Below are 19858 nucleotides of genomic sequence, written 5' to 3'. Positions count from 1 at the left end.
ATTATTAAAGGAATTTAAAGCTTTAATAAAGCTCTAAGCTTATTTATAGGTCACTTTGGGGAGGAAAGGAAGGCTTGGAAGAGGTCTCTTCATAACACAGGTACAAATATGCATTCTTTTCTGAGCCAGAGCGACTACAGGCTGGGCTGTTCTTGGTGTTATTAGGTAGCCTTTAATATCTTTGAAATATGGCATAATTAGGAGCTTGAACCTTTACTCTAATGTTTATAGCAGCACTTTGTCAAACTGGGTTTCGGATCATATACAAATTCTGACACTAGAGGGAGTGCATAATGTATTACAGAAAGGAAAAGCATACACCTAATAAATTCAAGGTAAAAATGCAGAGTAGCAAGACAAGGAAGACCTTTATTATACTCTGTCCTCCAAGCCCTGTCCCCTGCCCCAATAGAAATCACTGGAGGCTCTACTTTGAATTTGTAGGAGGTTAGGTAGGTTGTCTGTGGAACTGTGAAAAGAATGTTTTAGAGTTTTATAATGTTTTCTTTTCATTAAAAAAGAGGCATATTATTTCCTACATCTCACACACGGAATGGCAAAATTAAAATTACTCCTTGCAGCTTCATTCTGTTTCTGACTTGATTCATAGGTGGAATCACACTTTCTAAATGAAAAGACCAGAGGTTTATTCTTTGCTTTGAAAATGTAGCCTAGTCTTCTGAAAGTCAGGGGAAGCCTGTTTCGTAGCCATCAACTTCCTTCATCCCCTTGCTAATGGTGCCTGCTCTGATTACTTACTAGCTGATGTCAAACAATTAGCCAATCATATTTAATGAATTTTAATTTATTAATGTCAAAAGTTTCCTGTGTCCTAACAAAATGGAATACTGGATGCCCGAAAACATGGAAATGACTGCAAATATGACCGCGCTGTTAACATAGCAACGGAGGGCTGGCTGAAGAAGCGAATGCTGCCATTCAGCAGGACTCAAGTCTTCTTGAAAAATCTGGTAACTACCACTTGCTTTTCTATAACCTTTCTGTGTATCCATGATGTATTCCACCATTCTCTTAATCCATCATGTGCTCTGATAAATCTTTGAGCTACCAGTAAACTGTCTCTTTAATGGAAATTAAAATCAGAAAAATTACAAAGCAGGCTCATTATGAGAACTCTTGGATTTATCCAGATGGGTGAAATGACCCATACAAAAGAAAGATCCAGAACCACATTACACACGCCTAAAGGGACAGAGCGCATCTCTGACTAGGGCGTATTTGTCCAGACTTACGTGACAGACTTTCAGTTAATGTCATTTCACCATAGTGACTTTTGAAACGCTAACCCACTTTTCAGGCAATGATGCCTTAAAAAAATTTTTTTCTTTTGGCATAACAATTTTTCATTCAAAAACACGCTACATAAACACATTGTGAGAAGTGGTATTTTGACATTATGGTTTCAGTAAAAAACACACTTATCCACTGATTGAGTACCACAGTTCCTAGTTAGCAAGTATGTGGAGGAAATTTGAGTTGTTCCCTAGGTTTGGAGGAACCTGAAATGTTTTGCTTTGGTTCATACACCAAGTGACAGGTGGGGGAGGGTAGCAGCTTCCATGCCTCCTCAGTCTCTGGTGCGCATGTACCATTACAACATGTTTCCCATGCCTCTTGCCGTCATATTGCCATGAGGTGTTTTTCTGTGCTTTAATATGATTGTTAAATGCTGTTTGAGTGCAGGCCTGTGCCCCAGAAATGTTGCCTAAGTCAATCACTCTGCCAGTCCATCTTCCGTGCCCTGAATCTCAGAGATTCAGGATGTACTGAGGTAATCTGATCCAATCACCAGCACCTATTCTCAGGCTTCACCCCGTTCCTTCACAAACTCTACCACTTTCTATCTGCAAAAATTGTATTTACTTCTTTTCACATTGTTGTATATTACTTACATAAATTTGTCTTGAGTATTCAACTGAAGAGTTTTCATGTCAGTTAGTGAAATGTAATTCGGTATCTTGGATTGGGGAGAAACTAATCATATTTTTTCCCACTAAGATGAATGAAAGTACTTTTGCATTAAACAGCTGTCCACTCAGTGGCAGGGTTTCAGGAAGGAACTAAAGGTGGTAGGCAAGGATAGATGTATACTGAAGCACAGGGCAAGGCCTGGTGAGTCCAGTAAATCCATGGACTGTCCCACATTCGCCAGGGCAGCAATTAGTGACCATGAGAGACCAGATTAAATACCCTCTGGGTTCATGTTCAGCATTAGTGTTAGTATTAGCATTAGCATTAGTATTAATATTAGTGTCAGCTTTAGTGGCTCAGTACAGCAGGTGGTTTCCAGAGTTCCTGTAACTTTTGTCTTGGGGGGTGGGGAATCTGATGGGGGAAGGAAAATGTCTCCAATTCAGAACCTCTCGGAGATTCAGGATGTACTGAGATAATCTGACAATCCCCAAATCTTACAATCCAGTGGTTTTTAGAAAATTAGTTCATGTTCTTCTTACTCTTTACAAAGATTAGATTGCAACCTTGGTGGTCTAGTTCTAGACTACAATTTAGGTGAAACACTGAGTTTGTGTAATTTTTACATATAAAATTTCTACCATTTGATATTCGAGTACCATTGTTTTATATATCCAATGTACAGGATTCAAACCATTTATGAAAAATCTCCCACGGAAATTGTGTGTCTAAGTGCAGGCTGGTTGGTGTTAACACACCAAAGGAATCCAATCTGGCATGGTCACTTATTCTCAGACCTCCGCTTGTAGCCAAAGCTGTGCCTACAATCGAACAGAGAACCAACAGTAAAAAACAGTCCTTACTAGATGCACTCCGTGGAAAATGCTTGTTTGAGATGTTAAGGAAAACACTGTTTTCAGAATGAATCTAAATTCTACATGTATCCAAGAATGTGCCTTATCTAGGTCTGCAAAGGAAGAGGTTGAAAGAAGCACAACTTGGTTGTTCTGCCCATGAAAAATTAATCAGTGGCGGTGAGGAAATATTTCTATTGACATAGAAAGGTGATTACAATGCACTGCTACGTTTAAAAAGCAAGCTGCAGATCAGAAGCTGCATTTTCTTAGAGAAAAATATGTATGCTGGGAAGGAAATATAGCAAAATGTGAAAAAGTAATTAGCTCTGAAAATAACCGGGATTTTTATCTTCCTACCTCTATGTATTTTTCTAAGTTTTTTAATATGATGAGCATGTAATGTTTATTTGATGATTCATATATGAAGTTTAAAAACTTCAGTGGATAGTAATAGCTTGGCCCCCCCTTTGAGTAAGCTTTGGACACGTGGGTAAGATTTACTCAGCCCTGGCTGCGCACAGAGGTGACGGGGGGAGAAGGGTCTGGGAGTGGTGAACCTCCCCTCCCCACCCCAAAAGGAGGGAACTAAATCATGACCTTGTCAGTTGGGAGGGGTGGGAAGAGAGCATCGTTTTGTTTATTTGTTGTTACTTTCCCCAGAGGATTCTAATGTGCAGTCAAGGATGAGGATCATTAGTTCAACTTTGTTGGTCGCCATTTGTCATTAGATGCACTAGCAAGTATTACCTGTGTACCTTCCCATGGTGCCTTCTCTCTGAAATTCGTGAACATTCTCCAATTTGGAATCATGGGCTTTCATAGCTTGCAGAGACCTTCCTTCAGTTCAGATCAGCAAATGTGTTGATTTCCTACCATGTGCCAGTCACTTGCCAGGTGCAAGGGGGTGGGAGAAGAATAGGACCTCGTGAGGGAAACAGACTGTGAATGAGGAACTTCAATAGAATGCCGTTGGTTACATGAGAGAAGTGCACATGCGGGAAACTGGGGAGGGGGGATGGTGAGAGACATTCACTTGGGCAGTTTGAGGAGGTCTCCCTGGAGGAGAGGACCATGTGGTGTTTAATTAGCCCGGTCCCCTTCAGAAGTTAAGTGACCGGTCCAAAACCACACAGCCATGTAGGGGCCAAATCAGAAACAACCTAATCCTATAACCATAATTTTGACAAACTGACACCAGGGTACTACCCAACCCCCAACTTCCAGAATACCCCCTTCCTATAATCCACATCAACACATTTGAAATAAACCACAAGGCATCTGCCTTGAGATTTTTATTAGTGAAGGCAGCCACTCAGGCAGTCTGACCTGGCACAAAAATTGTCAAATTAATGGCATTTCTTCAACCCCCTTGCACCTAGCAAGTGACTGGCACATGGTAGGAAATCAAAAATTGTCAAATTTGCAAATCAGAAGGTTCGTCAGTTTGATACTGTACTTGCCAATAGGGTCATGTTGATTATGTGCTACAAGCAGCATTTTAAAGAGAATCCCTGGAGGCAGACTGGGCTGAAACCTTACTCATCAGGTTTTTTTAAGTCAGAGTCACTGACCTGCTCAACAGATGAAGCCCTGGGGTCAGAGAGAGCAGCCCTGAGAGCCAGGATTCGGCTCCTGGTTGAGAGCTGTGACAGCTATTGACCAGGCTCTCCCACAATGAGCAGAGCAGTCATCGGGGCCCTCTCTGCCTGGACAGAGCCACTGCTGCCTGAGCCAGCCTGGGCCGCACTGGGCACTGCCCAGGCCAGGACGCCTGTGTTCCCTGGAGAATGAGGCCAGGCCGAGAGTGAGTTCAGGGGAGTATCTAAAGGGCTTGACAGCAAATGCCACTCTGCCAGCTTCACAGTGCATCCCTCTGAAGAAACCTTTCTCCTTGCATAATCGTTTGCCCTCCTATGGCAGGAAACCCAGCTGGTCTTTAGGAGACGAGACACTGTCCCTCCCTTTCCCAGTGTGAGACCATATGGTGAATGCTCAGGGGGGCGGCGTAAGTTCACCTCAGTCCAAGCTGGCTGGATGTAAAAAGTTCCCCGCTTGCTGCTTACGTTCACTTATTCCTTTCTACTTGAAGATGAGGCTGGGAAGATCTATTCCCTGTTAGTTAGATTATATTTTCTAAAAAAAAAAAAAATCAACTTTTTTTTTACTCCCCTGTCCCTAAGCATTTATTTCTGGAACATCAATACAGTAAAGTCTAAGTAATTGGCAAGACTACATTAAAGTAGAATCTGAATTAGAATGTTCTATTACTTTGAAGCATAGAATTATATATTTTTTTTTCTTCTTTTTAAGCACAGAATTATTATAAGTACATTGCTAACAATGTTTTTCCATAAACTATTTCTGGTAAAGTTGGCTTGAAGAAATAAGAAGGATCATTTAAGATTTGCATATTAAATGTGAAGAACTAGGCTGCTTGTTGTCTTAAGCAAGCTAAACATGGCCCCTAACATTCTCTACATCCCATTAATGTACTTTGAAATGTCTCTCCTCTTTTCCTGAGTAATCAGAGGTGTAAATGTCATCCTCTCTGTCACATCCTCATGAATTCTATGTTGGGATAGTCCTATTTCCCTGTCAGTCTTTTCTCCTCCATCTTATAAATGTGCCTATCCATCCCCCAGTCCACTTAATGGGTATGGAAATGTAAGCTAATGCTAATGAAGATTTACGGCATCTTACAACTGTCATTCTCAATTGTCTCCATTTCCCCGGAAACTCATTCTGGTAGAACAATATCCTTCTACTAAAGGCAAAAGCGTTGTGTATCTTGCTAAATTTGTGTTAGCCAGCTAGCTTTCCTAAGACTGCCCAACATTATATCCATATGTGGCTATCAGATGTACTTCAAACTTGTAGCTACCGTTTCTCAGGTCATCTGTATGTCAAACTGAGGACAAGTTAATTACATCTTCTGTTGTCTCTTAGGAGTCTGTACTCAAAAGTGTGGTTATTTATCTTCGACTTAGGAAGGCTACTTTCTTCATTTACTCAGTGGACAGAAGACAGTAGCCAGCTATTCTCCCAAACAGTTGAAAACAAGACGAAGAACGCAAATTGCCATGTGGAAATTGCAGGTAATTATACGGAAGAACATCCCGTGAGGAAAGCATCCCGGAATGGTCTAACCAAGGACAGTTTGGCATCTCCATCATTAGAAAGAGTTTTAAAATATCACAAAAACCCATTAATCAAGATGGTTTAGTTAGAAACCAATCTGGCAACAGGGAGAACAAAAAAGGCTTTCAGTTTTCCCCCCTTCCTCTTGGAGAAGGATAATTACGGCCTGCTGTATAACTATAAACACGTCTGGAACTTGCATGGAATATCCTGTTTACAAAAACAGGAGTGAGCTATCTTTATTTGCAGAACACTGAACCAAACCCACATCTAATTTTTTCTTCGCTAAACCAAAAGTTTTAAAGAAAACATCGACTGAAACAGATGGATTCAGAATGGTACTCATTTAAAACGTTTGAACTGGAATATCAACATCTTCTGAGTTAAACCTAAACTGAACTATTATTTAAATGTATGTGAAACTCTCCCATCAGTCACTTATAGATTATTTCTAGTAATGATTTTTTTTTTAGCTGGAGACTGTCTTAAGAAATGATATAGCTAGCATGGTGAAATATAAACTCTGCTTTATAAATACGTAAGACAGTTATAAACACATCTGAATCCTTGTTAAAGTAACCAGTATGTTCTAGTGAGCCTAGAAGTCTAAGTGTATATTTTAGGACAGCTGGTCTGGAGAAGTAAGGGTTACACCAGAGCTCAGAGCATACCTCCCTCTGTATTTTAAGGTATTGGTAGTAGAGATGCTAATTTCCCCCAACCACTTGCCCATTTGAGAAAACCTGTCTCACTCTCAACCCCAGCTGCCATATTTGTACTTTGCAACCTCATCCTGAACCGTAGCTGACTGGACCAGTCCAGAGCATCCCCCTGAGGCATGGAGAAGCACTCAGGGGGCCAGACTGAGCCTGCCTCTCTCTCTCTCTCTCTCTCTCTCTCTCTCTCTCTCTCTCTCTCTCTCTCTCTCCGGTTTGGCCTAAGAAACACAGCCAGCTGAGTTAGATGGTAGCTGAAGCACATTGACAAGGGAACACTGGTGCAAATGTCCATAAATTACTCCTGCTGAGGGCGCTGGGGTGGCCCTGATTCCAAGTGTCCTGGGGACACAGCGTTCTTTTGGTGTCCAGGAAAGTTGTAGCTTTATAGTGAAACACTTGCACTTGAGGTCCTTTAAAATGGTTTCTGTTCCTCACCTTTCTGGTGCTCTCTCAGTATCCTTGCTTTCTCCCATCAGTCCCTCCTCCCGGTGGTGGGAGAAACAGAGGAAGAGTCCCCATCCTGATTAGGGAGGGAAGGAAAGGCCAAAGCCACAGTCTTAATGTCCGATCCCACGTATAAGCAGGGAGGCCACATGAAGAAAGACAAGTGTAGGGTCAGAAACAGGAGGGGGGCTTCAGAAGGAAGCCCGTGTACAGTGTGGCAGCCCTGGAGGTCTGTTACGGTGCAGTGCCATCTCCAGGTGCGGCAGGCCTGGTGGATTAGAGGTGCTTCTCACACTTACATGGGCACAGCCATCACTTGGGGATCTTGCTAGAATGCAGGTTATGATGTAGTAGGTCAAGAGCTGGACCTGAGAATCTGCATTCTTAACAAGCTCCCAAGTAATGCTGAAATGTGGCCATGAGCCACACATAAGTAGCAACAGCGTGAAAGAGCTGTGCAGGATTGGATTGAGCAGCAACAATAAGGTCAACAATAGGTAACAGTGAACAGCAACATAACAGTGATATAGCAAATAAATAAAATGGAATAATTAACCATAAATAACAAGAAGAGGGTTCCCATCATCAGATGGTGATGAAAAAATCACAGGATCTCAAGGTGATGGACTTTCTGAGCCCAAAGGCTCGCTAAGCTCTGTGCACAGCATGATGGTTTTGATATAGTTGGCCACCCCTTGGAGCTGAGGAAGGAAGACACTAGAAGCTGGTTGTGATGAGGCTACTGATGGGGTCTGGAGCCCCGGTGTCCCATGAGATAGGCAGGCAGAGCTTATAGTGCAGTGCTTAGCACTATGTGCAGACCACAAAGCCTAGCCCTTCTGAATATACAACTGCAATATGAACATTAAACTTGGGTCATACCAAATCTACGGCCTATGTTTAAAGAACAGGCTGCAAAGTGTCCATTATTCTCCCTTTTCTGCTAAGTAACTATACACTATCTACATATCTACTTGTAACAGGAATCCTCTTTCTTTGATGACTCTCTCAGGCTCCATTCTTGAAAGACAAGAGACCCCATTGCTGGTCAGTGGTGTTCTGTGATAGAAAGAACAGTTCAGACCTGGAGAGTTTGGTTCTAGCTACTGAGGAGGAAGGGGAGATAAGTTTTTCCCAACTCCATTTGATCCTTGACCGTGGAATATATTAGTGCAGATTTTAAGTCTGGGAAACCTGCTTTTTATTGAAAACAGCATTATGGGAGGCCACTGTGCCTTTAACCATGCAGATAAAATGAAACTCCCAACTTAATTATGGTTCACCTCGAGAAAACTGAAAAGCCAGGCATGGAGAGCTCTATGATTTCCTGGGAGAATGCCATGCGATAAATTTCCTTTTAAAACGTGCAGTCTCTGTTGCCTTTATTTAGTGATTTCTCAGTTAATCATCAGCTTTAACCCTTTTTCTACTACTCAGACAATTCCAGAAATTTCTGATTCAAGAGGTTGGACTGACTTAGTATTTGTATATCCTCTCCATCTGCCTCCAGAGGAAGGTAAATGAATTAATTCATTTATTCACTGATTCTGTATCAGAACCAGTTCTGGGTATAGGTATTATAGGAATGGGCAATGGAGAAAAATACTATTCTCACAACACTTGAACATTCTAGATGGATAGAAATAGACAATGAATAAAATATGCACATGAAATCACTAACAGTATGATAAGGAATGGGATGAAAATGAAGAAGGATGACTTGGTAGAGAACAAATGGGGGGCTGGTTTAAACTATGTGGTCAGGGGCCTTTAAGCTAAGACTTCAAAAAGAAAGAACCGCCCTACAAAGATAGGAGGAAACAGTAAAATATATTATTATCTAACCACTATGCTGTATACCTGAAACAACACAAAATAATATTGAATGTAAACTGTAATTAAAAAATAAAATTGAAAAAAGGTAGAAGGGAACAGCTCGGGCAAGAGAATTAAGATGAAAATGCACTTGACATTTTTAAGGAATTGGAAGTAGACCACTGTGACTGTGAGAAGGGAAGAATGGGATGGGATGGCGTCAGAGAAAATGGGAGCAGATCCGAGCCTGGGAGGAGGCCCAGAGTAAGGAATAAGGTCAGACTGCACAGGGCCATGGTCCCAGGAGATCACAGAAAGTGAGGACCCTATGACATAGGGTCATGATCATGTGAGGAGTTGGTACTTTAGGCTCATGAAGCTGAGAAGTCATTAGAGCATTTAATCAAGGGCTTGACATAATCTGACTTTGCTTTTAAAAGAGCATTCTGTGCAGAATCCCAAATAATTTATGTAGAGACTTCATCCTTAAGGAGGTGAAGCATAACTTTCAACTCCTTAAGTGTGGACTGAGCATACTTCCTTCCAAAGGATACAACATGGAAAGAGGAGAAAAGTAACTTCACAGTGGAGACACCAGGCAGGCACTCCCTCAGCCACTGGTCAAGGTCAACATCAACAATGAGAGGTTCATGTCAACAGTAAGTTCACTTGATAAATGTAATGAGAATGACACTATCTTTGAGGCCTTCTTCCCCCAAATGCCTCACTCTGTCTATCATGAGAAAATCACCAGACAAGTCCCTTGAGGGACATTCTACAAAATACCTGACCAGCATTCCTCAAAGTCCTCAAGAACAAGGAGTGTCTGAGAGAGGAGCCTAAGGAGCCACAATGACTAATGTGGCCTCCTGGATAGGATCCTGGACCAGAAATGGACATATGTGGAAACTAAGGCGTTAGTTTAAGATGCTGTATTGATATTGATTCATTAATTGTAACAAATGTACCGTACTTATCTAAGATGTAAGTAATAGGGAAATGAAGTGTGGGATATATGGGAACTCTCTGTACTACCGTCACAATTTTTCTATAAATCTTAAAGTGTTCTAAAATAAAATGATTTTTTTTTTTAGGAGTACTCAGGCTGCTGAATGTCAGCTGGGCTCTAGGGCACAAAAGTGGAAGCAGATTCTAATATCTCCTATGTCCTTGAAAACCAGGATTCTCTGTATTTCAAAAAGGAATTGTAGATGTAAAGATAGAAGAGTTCATGCTAATATTTCCAATTCAAATTCAGGACGACAGAGCTTTTACATAATCTTCTCTACCTCAGGCTAATTGGAGGATTGCTCTCTATAGAAATAAATGGTTACAGGGCAAAGCCTTCTGAATTCTGGCATTTATGAAGCTCCCACAAAAGTGCCAGCTCCATGCCCACGAACCATAAAATAAAGCCTGCCAACCAATAACCTGATTCAGACCAAGTTCTTAATCAACTTTAAAGCTTCATCCTTAAAAATGAATGGATTCCCAAGAATTTTGAGACATCTAAGGAAAGCCTTCAACATGAAAGAAAGAGACCAAGGAAAACAGGGGCCAGGGGTGAGGGGGGTGGGGGGGTGGGGGGATTATAACCCCAAAGGAACATATACTTTAAGAAACAAAAAAGAACTTGAAGGGAAAAAATAATTGTTATCCTCCAAGACATCTGTATAGATATTGCATCATTAAAATCTAACAGAATCCTAAAGAATTCAGTCTTTAAAAAAGTAACAGAATTTTATAAAAAAAGAATGGAGAAAAATAAATAGGTCTTAGGTAAAAGCTAATGGGTAGAGAGTTAAGTAAATGGGTTCAAGAACAAAAAAAGTAGTTACTCTCACTACCTCTACTTCCTAGCCTTCCATACATTCCGATTAACCCTTTGCTGTCCATATCAGGCCCCCTTTACCCCTAATTTGCTCCCATGAAAGTTGCCAGCTTTGCCAATTGCCAGATCCAGGAGACAGTTCTGAGTCCTTTTCTTTTTGACCTCTCTGGAGCATTTGATAGCATGACTCTCAGTCTCTTTAATGGGACTGTCCTCTCCCGTTCATGGCTGCTTTGTAGCCATTGTGTTCTCCATATTCTCTCACTGAGTATTGTTATCTCCTTTTATGGGCTTCATGATGCTACCTATCTAGTGGTGGCAGCCAGTTCTATGTCTCCCTGATCTATTCCCATGACCAGATCAACTTACTTTCTTATCTAAACACCAATCTAAGTTTCCTTTGCACATTTTACCTCTAAAAGATAGGGTTTGGAGTGGCTGTGTGCTTAAGGCACTCTCTTCCCACTCAGAGCTTCTCCGATAGATTAGGTCGGGGAAGTCAAGTTGCATCAAGTGACCCAGTCCTGTGGCCACTGCCACTAAGACCAAGGTCAACATCAGACCCATATGGCTACTGCTGGACTGAAGTAGCTATTGCTTTCACCTTCGCCATCTCTCAGCCAGCAGGAATGAAGAAAAAAGTGGAATTCATAGCCAGTTTTGTTAAAGGCATGACCCAGTGGTGGGTGTACTTCAATTCTTCCCACAGCCTCCTGGGCCAAATAGACACATGGCCACACCTAGTAGCATGGGAGGCTGGGAATTGTAGTTTTTTTGTTGGGTGGATGGCAATGTGCCAAACTAAAGAGATTTAGGGAGACATTTAGGAATCTACCACAAGTACAATTATAACTTTATTTAATGGTCTTCTAATAATAACAGCAAGACTCATTTCTCTATTTCTTTTTATGATAGCATTAGTGGAGAAAACGTTGATTTTAAAGAAGTTTAGATAAATTAAAATGATAAAGCCAAGTATAAAGTTTAAGGTTTTATCTTTGGAAGACATTTAAGTGGAGGTAATCATTGGCTGCATCTCTGCACCCCAGTGATCTTGGGGCTTCCCTGGCTATTGTTCCTCACTGTTTCTATAATTCCTGGCTCTTCTCTCTCCAGGCTGTTCAGCCATCTGCATCCAGCTGGGGGAAGACAGCAGGTGGCTACCAGAGAGAACTTCAGGACCCTACAAAAGGTTTGATTGAAGCATCAATTCCTCCTTTTCATTTTTTCACAGCAGATGTCTCTTTCCTAATTCTACTAATTTATCACTGACTGTTCCTTCCAATTTATTTTATTTTATTTTCATCTTTAGGGCTGTCTGTTTTTCCTCTGTTGCCATTTTCATGGTCACAATCACTCAATCATGTTTTGTGTTTTTTTTTTATTCATTTTTACACTCCTTCATCCATTCTTTCTGGCCACTTATTCATTATCCATTTTCTCACAGTTTTGGTTGCCATGAATAATTTTATTAATATTCCTTCCCATTTCCTCATTCCCTTGCCCGTAAAATGAACATCTCTAATTTACTTTGTAATATTTTCTCTCACTCACTCCTTTATTCCTCATCTCATTTGTTATATTTCCTCACTCCTTGACCATTCTTCATCTCATTTTACCCATTACCTCATTTATTTTACATCACTTTCACCCATTTTCTAATCTTCGTAATTAATGCTCATGTGTTTTTTGCTGTCTTCTCATTTTATACTTTCTTTCCCCATAATCTTGATTCTAGATTCGTCTACACTTAGGTTTTACATTCTATCGTCCATTCTTTTAGATTTTCATTCACCCTCTCTGGACTGAATGGAGTATAACTATAAGTAATGTCATAAATTAGAGACATTAGAGAAACAGTTTAAAACTTATTTTTCAATCAGCTGTGGCATACCCTTCTTCCTCACCCCTCTCCTTGCTCTTTGCCTGGACACATCATGTTCCCCTGCCTCCTAAATACATCACAGGCCCATCTACCTTTCCCATTCTCACTGCTGCTGCATCTGTTCCATCTCAGCTTGGGTTTTATTCAAAGCAGATCCTGAAGCAGAGATTTGGGTACAAATAATTAGTTGGGTTTTTGTTTGTTTTTTTATTTTTGTTTTATTTTATTAGTGTGAAAGTGAGAAAGGGAAGAAAGGACACAATAAAGGGTGCATTCATGAGCAGGTTACCCCTGGGGGCAAATCAGAGCTGAATCCCATTGGGGACCCTTTAATAATCTATATGGAACACACTTCAGAATGGTCTCCCTGAGGGGGGAGGAAACTGGATAGCTAGCCCCAGTGCCCATTCCACACTGGTGAAGGTTGTGCCTGTGGCATTAGCTCTCTAGCTCTTCCATCTTGCCCAGAAAGCTGCCCACAGGCTCTCAAAACAAGAGATTTCCCTCCAGCCCAAGTGCCAGGGCTGGCAGCTTGGCAGGTTGGCAGGCAGCCTGCAGAGGACCTGGGGCGCCGACCACATCTACCCATCAAAATCTCCTCCTAACGGTGCTCCCTCCACTCTCGCTGCCCTTGCTCTACCATCCACATAGTAATATCCACACTTACATGCAAAAGGAAAAACCTGACAGAAGAGTCACCAAACTGTTAAGGGTGGTTATTTTAAAGGAAAGAATGTAGGTGGAAATTATTAAGGCTATTAATGTTCTACATCATACATGTCCTTTTTATTATAATGAATATACTCTGAGTGGCGAGATTATTATGATCTCTGAATGCATAATAATCTGGCCACTCAGTGTATATCCTATATAATAAAAGGCTAATATGCAAATTGTCCCTTCGACCAGGAGTTCGACTAGCAGGCAGGCCGGCCAACCGCACATGTCCCCTCCCCCTGGCCAGGCTGGCCAGACCCCACCCATGCACGAATTCATGCACCGGGCCTCTAATATATATATTAGAGTGGCCAGATTATTATGCGTTCAGAGATAATATATATAACACTGAGTGGCCAGATTATTATGCGTTCAGAGATAATAATCTGGCCATTCAGTATATATTACTTATTTTATATACAAATATTTACAAATGTGTATATGTGTGTGTATATATATGTATGTAAAATTTCCATCTCAATTTGTTTACAATATATTTTCTATGTCTCCTCTTTTGTCCAATTCTGCATCTCCTCATCCATTCTAAACCACCTTGGGCATCCTTTTTGCCCTTTTTTTGCATCCTTACTTTATTCACTTTCTTTCTATTAGGCCACTCTTATTATTTGCCTTGTTGAGTTTCCTGTATATTGTGCAGCTGTGTCTCCCAGTTTCCTGATTTATTTGTTTCTATTTGGGATCAATTCTCCCTCCTGTTGTCTCAACTCTGTGACTGTCCCTCTGTTCTCATGTAGAATTCAGAGAGGCAGCTTCTAAGCAGTCCAACCTGCCAGGGCTGCCTCTCTAGTCAATCCTCATTTCCTCTCTCTTCCCAGGTCTGCACCTGCAGCAGCCCCTGGAAAACATAAAGCCAGTTATGAGCAGGAGGCCCATGGACAGCTGTTGATCCTGAAAATGGCTTTAATTTGTCTCTGTCTCATTAGCTTCATGCTGATGCTGGCGGTCCCCAGGCTGCTGACCAAGCTCAGTGACTTTCTTTTTAACTTGGCCTGTGGCTTATGAAGTCCAAAGATGAAGCTCACAGTTCAGGCAACCTTCCCTTAACAACCCTGGCCCTTTGTGTCCACACACCAAGGACTTTCATTCACTTCCGGGCCTACAGTAATTGAAAGCAGGAGGGGAGGCTGTCCTCATTGGCCAGCCTCTCTCTGAATCAGCGTGACAGGCAAAATTGCACACAGGAACCACCTCGTAAGCGTAGGGTTTGCTTTGATGGCCAAGCTGGGAGAATTATCCACCTGACATGTGCTGCTGGGAATGGGAGTCCAGAGGCTAAATCATCACTAAGAGTTTTTTAAATTGACCCCAGGAGGCAATCCATAAGAAAGACACAAAGCTTGAGGAAATGTTTTTCTTTTCAGTAAGTGATCTAAGTTACCACATTGGAAAAACAGGGACTTGGGTTTAAAATTGAACAAGGCAAGAGTCTACGCAGGCAGAGCGCAGGAGGTAAACCTCTAAGACCAGGGATGGCGCGGTCTCTGGGTCTGAATCTCAATTCCTTGGTGTTTCATACTGTGCAATGTGACCTGGACTCATTTGTATTGGCTATGTCTCATCATTTTAATGGCCCCAGACAGTGAGCAGTGGTGACCCGGGAAACCTGCTGGGCTAGAAGATGCACAGACAGTTCTGCCTGGACTCCATCAGCCCCGTCTTCTAGATTCGAAGTCTGACCAGGTCTGGGCTGATGTGTTCATCAGGTCTGGAGGATGGGTTCCTGGGCAGAAGTTGCCTTGGGTAAGCCACATCTGTTTGGACCTAATTAATATGATGCAAGCCTTGAACTTTAATAAGCCAGTTGTATCGGTGTATTCAGTTGATGGAAATCTGTCTTTATGTAAATTTGTGTGGGTTTTTTTTAAAAAAAGACGTTTAGAGCAAATGGTGTATTCGGGGGGCGGGGGGGGGGGGGGTGGGCGGTCAACTCCAAAAAGAAGTAATCAGTGAGGTGTCTTGGTGCAGGGACTGTCTTCAGGTCGTTCATATTCTCAGCTCTTCTGTCTCACAGTAATTGTTGTGGGTTCCGCAGGCTGCTGACAAGGGTCTCTCTGAGGCAGGCCCCCTGCCCACCCTCTCAGCCACCACACATCTCCCACAGGTGTAGCCCCAGCTGGTGCGAGGTAGAAAATGGATGCTTCCAGTTTATTCTACCGGAGTTGCTTCAGATTGTAATGAGAACCGTATCCATATTTCTTCCACCTTGTTTTCTCCCTTAACTAAAAACATCCTTAAAATTAAACCAGGTGATTTTAAAGGTAATAGCATATTTGATTTTCCCTAAGTAAATTCCTTCCGGCCGAAGTGCTAGTGTGAGGCATGAAAGATATGAAACCTGAGGAGAGAATAAAGCTAACGCTTTTATGTGGGTAATTACTGTTGACTTGTCTCTCGCTCTTAGTATTCTAGGCAGCTCCCCTGCTTTGTGTGACTGCTATTTTCAGCCATCGTTTATCTAGGGCTTCTCCTCTCTCTGCACTCCTTTTTGTTCATTCCCACGGGTAAGGAGCTCAGGTAGGTAATTCTTCCTGCAGAAGGGCGTGGGCTGTGTTGTATGTATGAAAAGACCAGATTGTGCTGGCTGCCTGCTTGTTTGGGTTGTCAGGATGCTGATTGTGGATCACTCCCAAACCGCTCGATCTGCAGCCCCTGGATCGATAGGAGAAATGGCCAAGATGAACACATTGCTTGTGTGGTACTGTTGCTCACCCACCCCATTCGGAAGTGGCTGCAAAGTAGATGATGGCCAGGCAGAAGGTCTAGTTTGAAGACTGGAAACTGTATTGAACACCCCCCACCCCCACCCCAGCTCTGAATCAGGGTGGGATTTGTGCCCATTTATTCTCTTAGAAGGATTGAGGAAAAACAATTGTTATCTCAAATGCTGCTGCTGAAAACCCTCTTAAGGAGGGCCTTTTGTTATTGTTGATTGCCCGGTTAGATGTGAAAAATGAGGCTCCAGGGCAAAATACCTAAGAAAGCAGAGCAAAGGAAGGGCTACATTGCTCTTCAAAGACAAGAGGAAGAGAAGAGAAGGTCACCCAGGGGATATCATGGCAGGGCTGGGGGGCAGGGTGTTCCTGGGAGCAGGAATGGCTGAGGAACATCTGACATTGGATTACGGGTCTTTGTCTGTGCTATAGCTCCTCTCTGCAGTCCCTCCCCAAAACTTCCCTCAAATCTGCCGCATACACAGCCTATGTCTGAGCTACTGGGGGAGGGGTGGGAAATGGGATGTCTGGGGTGTGAGGAGGTGTGTATGGACCAGAAGCTCCGAACACAGCAGGAAACACAGATCTGAGGCCAGAGCCAGGATGGACTGGAGACACCTCTGCCCTCTGGGGATTCCCAGAGACGTCCAGAGGCACTCTACACATCTCCCTTTAGGTGAGCTGGTGGCTCAAGCCACTCTAATTCCATATTACAGAAAAGGGTAACCCCCCTAAACTATAGAAGAATGAGGAAACACAAGCTGCTGATTTCTCAGTTACAAGTATAATTGAGGTTCATTTATACAAAATTTCTAAGGAAAGAACAATGAGATGTTCTGGATCCAAAGTAATAAGAATTGCTCCTTAACGTAGGTCCACAAGAAAGTGTGGCAGGCTCAAAGGGCCACAGTCGTTGGCAACTGTAGGGGATAAACAGAGTTGTCTTCCACTCTGAGTGCCTGGCTGGGTCTGAAAATTAAACTGACAAAGACAGATTACCAGGAGAGAAGCATATGCAGCTTATTGAATTTCTACATGTACACGAGGGGCCTTCACGAGAAAAAGAAGACCCAAGAGAGTGATCAGAGCAGGAAGCTTTCATCCCTTCAAACAAAGAAACAATACATTTATAAAGAATTGGCAAGACAAATGGGTTTAGGCCAGAAGTAGTAAATGGTGAAGAGGTAACTGGGAAGATAAGGGCTGCTTTGACAAGTTTTGTTTGTGCAGAATTTTGGACTGCAGATTCCTTGTCCATCTCTGGTAATAACAGTATCGTCCCTCTTCCTGGAACAAGGAGGCTGCCTTCACATGGAAGCTTATGATCCATTTCAAGGAAGAAGGATGAGAAGAGGTCAGAGTGACCTTCCTGCCAGTGTTTAAAATTCCTTCAGCTTAAGATATTTCATATGCCAGGGTACCATATTTGGGGGTAGTGTCCTGAATCCCATCAAAAGTAAGAAATGAAGCATATAAGTACTTAATTTTTGTTTCTTTTTGGAGTTCCTACTCAGCTCCGTCATTCAGTAGATATGGGGTTGCAGCTGAGCTGGGAGGTGGCGGGTGAGAAGGGAAAGGTGTCTAAGCTGCCAAGGTTCCCCCTGAGGTCATCCCACCTCTGCCTTTGGAGAGACACCCAGCTCCCCTCTGACCTTTGGTTATTAGTCCATGCGGGGTGGGCAAAGTTGTCCTGCATTCCCAACCAAACAGCCCTTCTAGGTCACGCTTGTCCAGCCTCCCCCCGCCCCCCGCCACCACCATGTCCTAACAGGCTCTCAGAATCATTTGCTATTTCTGGAACTGGGGCGGAAACTCTGTGGATCTGCCTAAGACCCTCCACCACCTCTGGGCTACTCTTGGGTGCATGCAAAATGCCCCCCCCACACACACACACACACACTCCTGTGACACTGAGGCCCAGGGAGCTCAGCCTCACCTCTTAACCTTTTGCACTTGGATGTGGAGTGTGACTCGACACGGTTAGCATCGGTAGCAGTTCATATGTCGAGCCACACTCGACACGTAGTTTCACCACGGGGGGGAGGGGGATTTTTGTCTATTTTTCCAGTATCTTTTCTTGTTTTCATTAGCATGAAAGGACAAATAAAATGTAAATGCCGTCTCAAGTGATGCCAAAAAAGAAAAAATGAAAAACCGATAACACATGTGAAATTTATTAGGAAACTAGTACATGATCTTGTTGGAGAATTCAGAGATGGTACACTAACTTCCAGGGGTAGATTATTATCCACTAACTTAGAGCAACGTTTAGATGGAAAGCTCCATAAAATCACACCTCACCCTAACGAAAAACACAAAGATTGTGTTGTTTGTTCTAACAGAAAAATCAAAGGAGGAAGAAGAGAGACGATTTATATTTGTGAAACATGTGAATGTAAACCAGGTCTTCATGTGGGTGAATGTTTCAAAAAATATCACACCATGAAAAATTATAGAGATTAAAATTACTCTTTGAATGTATCAATAATTTGAAATATAAAAAAATCCAAATAAATAAGTTTGTATGAAAAGAAACTCCAGTTTTTTATTCTACTGCCGCACTTTGTAAAATCTGGGGTATTTAAAAAATTAAATCCAGAGGAGAATAAAGGAATCGAGAAAAAAGCAAGCGAGTGCAAAAGGTTAAAGGAGACACATCTGGGAGTGAGGCCACAGGCCAGCCCTGTCATCAGCTCCCTCCACCCACCTGGAGGCTTTATTCCTCCATCCCAGTGGGGGGAGAAGCAAGGCCCCTAGTCTATCTCAGGGACCCCCAACTCCTTTCTTCCCTGTAATGGTGTAACACAGGGCCCTGGGCACTCCACCGGCTCCCTTACAGAACACCATGCTCTTACATGATCAGATATCCTCTCGGATCTGCACGGCCTAAACCTCTGAGACTCAACGAGGCCCAGCTAGGCTGCTTTGGCTCTACTGGGCACCTCCTTCCTGAGGCCAAGTCCCATGGGACAGTGTCACGGTTTTGACCACCAGTACCCGCCACTGGGAATTAGTAGAGTCATCTGGCAGTGTGCCTCTCAGAAAACCTAGTTCCAAATCACAAAAGTGGGTGCTCCCAGGATACTAGGAACCCACAACGGAATGTATAGAAAGCATTTGCAATTCAGCCTCTTTTACTGAGAATTCCTTTTTAACTAAACCAGGAAAAAATCTGGCTCCTTCTAAAGAATTGCTTTTCTCAAGTCTTCTTTGAACATTCAAGTCTCTTCTATCTTAAGAACTTTTATTCAAATCATAGATTCTGAACTGGATGTTCACGAACTCCTGAAAATTATATGCAAAATTGTGTGGGTGCTTTTTTCTAAGGTAAGCATCTATGGGGTTTTAAAAAAATCAGGTTCTCCAAAGAATGTGTGACCCAGATTAGGTTACGAACTGTTGCTTTCTAAGCCAAGGTCACATGTCTATTTCCCCTTGACCTTTGTGTATCCCTTTGGCCACATTTTGAATTTAAGAAAATAAGCATCTGTTCAAATGAAAAGGACTATTCTGTGCACTGAATTAGAGCCTTAAATACCTGAACTGCATGCCTGACATCTCTTCCCACAGGTTCAGTGTATGACAGCACGTTACAGTTCTGCAGGAAAGCTAGATGTGGCATCTGTCACCTCGTGGTCACCTTCAGTCACAGTATGTGAGCAGGTTGGCTCCCCTGCTTGAACCTCTATCAGCTTACCTTGACACAGACCGCGCATAGTGTAAAGCTGTCGGAGGTGCATTGTATCATTCGACCCTCCGCACAACCCCACGGGAAATGAAGGCAGATA

The 19858-nt window shown here is 42.6% G+C and overlaps 1 long non-coding RNA gene across 1 annotated transcript; it reads left to right on the top strand.

Annotated features, from left to right (window-relative positions):
• Positions 1 to 506: 506 nt before the first annotated feature.
• Positions 507 to 14398, top strand: LOC307108029. The gene is made up of 3 exons (XR_013814274.1): positions 507 to 971; positions 11853 to 11928; positions 14175 to 14398. It is a non-coding gene; the product is annotated as an uncharacterized lncRNA (long non-coding RNA).
• The last annotated feature ends 5460 nt before the right edge of the window (positions 14399 to 19858 follow it).

Source organism: Cnephaeus nilssonii, assembly GCF_951640355.1.
Source record: "Cnephaeus nilssonii genome assembly, chromosome: 12".
Taxonomy (NCBI): domain Eukaryota; kingdom Metazoa; phylum Chordata; class Mammalia; order Chiroptera; family Vespertilionidae; genus Cnephaeus; species Cnephaeus nilssonii.
This window is presented reverse-complemented; position numbering and strand designations above follow the sequence as displayed.